We start from the raw sequence: 2,832 nt of genomic DNA on the forward strand, positions 1-2,832 counted from the left end.
CAGCCTGGGTCCCAGAATAAGGGGACATATAGGGGTGGCCCTGAGCCACAGAACCCAACCCATAGCCACTGATGAGTGCATGAACAAACAACGTACAATTGTTATTAAAGGCCACTGGGACTTTGAGGTTGTTTGTTACACAGCATCATCACAACAAAAACTGACTAATCCAGTCTCATACAGAATTTTATTCCAAACCTTCCCTGGGAATCCTTGCTCTTCGAATTGAATTATTGTTCCTGCAGTTGACAAATTTCACTGATCCATTCAAGGTATTTGTAGGACTACTAGTTGGGTGTGGGAGACAGTCTGAACAAAAGTTTCTGATCTATATGTCATATAAAGTCCCTGCAAAAACCCCGGGTGCCCAGCACCAGCCCTTCAACAGAGAATATTATTAATCACTGCCACCCACAGGCATCTTATTTTCTATGGTTCATTATCAATTTCTAAAGTTAACATTAGCCACATTAAGGGCAAGCCCTTGTTTAAACACTCTGAAGGTTCAAAATGAGTTTAACGTTTATAACCTAAGACCAAGGAAGACTTACAAAACCTGGGACTGTGGCTTTAGATTCCTTTCTAGTCACCATCTGATGCGCTACGGGTGTTTAATCACATTCTTTTTTTTTTTATGTATATTTATTTTATTCATAATTTGTAATGTCTTGTGATACCAAAAGTAATTCTAATGATGACTGAATTTAACAAAAATGTTTTAACCTCATCTGAAAACATCCACTGATCCATCTCATTCAATGGCAGTACTCAATGTTTAAAGGAACATAAAAACAAACATGCACACAACTGCACAGTTTTCATAAAGGTCTGTTTCATTATTGGTGGGTAGTGCATTTAACAGTTAAATACATTTAAATAATGTATAGGTGACTGCTCGACCACAGCATCAGTAACTAGATAACCAATTCAACTAGAAACCAGCTAACAAGTAACTGTCTAAATATTTAAAATACAGCTCTTGTTTAGATCATCCTTTGTTTTGATCACCTTCTTGGGGGGGAAAAAGCCTGCTGGTCACAATGGAAATATATTAAGGCCAAATCTTCTGATTCCATTCCCAAAGGTTTCTCTTTGGCTGGATTAAGCCTCCAACTCCAGGGCAAGCCCAAGTTTGTGGCCTCCAGCATTAATGCTCTTCCCATCAACCAGAGCAGACAGTGTAAGCTTCACACCAGGCCTCAGAGTTTGAGTATAGCCCACTCCAATTAAACTAGAGTTGTTGACTTTTGCAGAAATGGAAGCAGTGGGATCCAACTGATATTTAGCTGCAATGCCAAAACGAGTGCAGTTGGTACCTGACGTCCAAGCAAGGTTTACCGAAGTATCAAGATCTTCACATACTTTCTGATAAATTGATCCTCCAAATTCTGTCCCATCATTGACATCAGTGTGTAGCTGGAAGTCACCAGTCCTGTAGCCCACTGCAAAGTTATTCCTTGTCAGCTTTGATTTGGCAGTGTCAAAGGTCATTTGGTACCCAGCAAGCCAGCCCTCATAACCAAAGACAGCTGAACCGTGGATTGCAGGTCCAGCAAAATCAAAGTCAACATCACAACCAAGGTTTATACACTCCCTCTTGTAAGAGAACTTGATTTTACCACCTTTCTTTCCTGTGTTGGGTGAGAAGGTAGTATCAAATGTCAGTTTCAAACCCTGGCAAATCTGGTCTTCAATCGCAATTTCTGTTCCCAGAGTGTTATCAGTGTTCCATTTTTCTGTGAAAGTCAGACCATACTCACACCATTTACATCTGGTCTCCAAGGTCCCAGTAACTTTACCAGTGTCTGTTAGATGAACCAGATGTTGAGAATTCCACACCACTGCATGACTTTGTTTTCACATCCAGTTTTACCAACCCAAAACCAAATCCTTTGTTGAAAATATCTCTGGCAGCTTTGCCAAGGTCAGCATACGACGGAGGGATACACATTGGCCGCGCGCGAGTCTGTCCGTAGGTCGCCATGGCGAGACCGCGCAAAGAGGTGATCTGGTGGTCTCCTGAAGGGGGCCGCCGCCGCCGCTCCGCTCGCAGCTGGGGCCGCTCTGCTCGCTCGTGGTCTGGCTGCAGCAGCCGCGGCTGGAGGGCGAAGTCAATCACGTTCTTTTAAAATCCTTAGTTAACAAATGTTTTTTGAGCACATCCTATGTGAAAGGCACTGGAAATACAAAGGGGAGCAAGGCATGGTTCCTGCCACCGACTCGCTAGTTTGCCGTCCTGTGGGGAAAAGATGAGCACTCACATAACTATTAATAATCAGGGACAACAAAGGCATTTTGAGAGATGTGCCAAAAATTTGCTAGGGCGGGTCCTAAAAGAGAAAGATTGCATCCAACCAGAGGAGGCAGACAAAAGAGCGTTTCGAACAGAGGCTGAATAGACAGGACTGTGAATTATGGAGAGAGATAATGGGAAGATTGGGAAAGGCCACACTGCGAACAGCCTCCAGTGCCAGGTGGGTGAGTTTACTGTTGAACCCAAGAAGGACAGAATGCTTAATGAGATCCGCCACGCCCATTCCGGCCACCCCCTTCACCGAACCCAGTTTGAGGTCTTCTGAGAACTTAAAGTCGTTAACAGCTTGAACCTCCACGAAAATGACAGGTGCCCATGAAAAGTGCATATGATCGCAGATGGTTTCCATGACTACAACCAGGCAGGAGCACCGCAAGCAGCCTGAGTTTGGGGGAGAGATGACAAAGAATTGCTCGGCGACGGGTGCCACTGCGGGTGTCTCAGACTGCAGACTCCTCCCCAGTAGAGAAGGATTAAGGATGCCCACGTTGACAAAGAGGTGTTGCCTCTCCAGGAAG

The 2,832-nt window shown here is 44.4% G+C and overlaps 1 pseudogene across 1 annotated transcript; it reads right to left on the bottom strand.

The window, feature by feature from the left end:
- Positions 1 to 623: 623 nt before the first annotated feature.
- LOC105810507 lies at positions 624 to 2,109 on the bottom strand (annotated as a pseudogene). Its single transcript, XR_001137497.1, has one exon. The product of XR_001137497.1 is annotated as a voltage-dependent anion-selective channel protein 2 pseudogene (transcript).
- Between the last annotated feature and the right edge of the window lie 723 nt (positions 2,110 to 2,832).

Source organism: Propithecus coquereli, unplaced genomic scaffold, assembly GCF_000956105.1.
Source record: "Propithecus coquereli isolate 6110/MARCELLA unplaced genomic scaffold, Pcoq_1.0 Scaffold213, whole genome shotgun sequence".
NCBI lineage: Eukaryota > Metazoa > Chordata > Mammalia > Primates > Indriidae > Propithecus > Propithecus coquereli.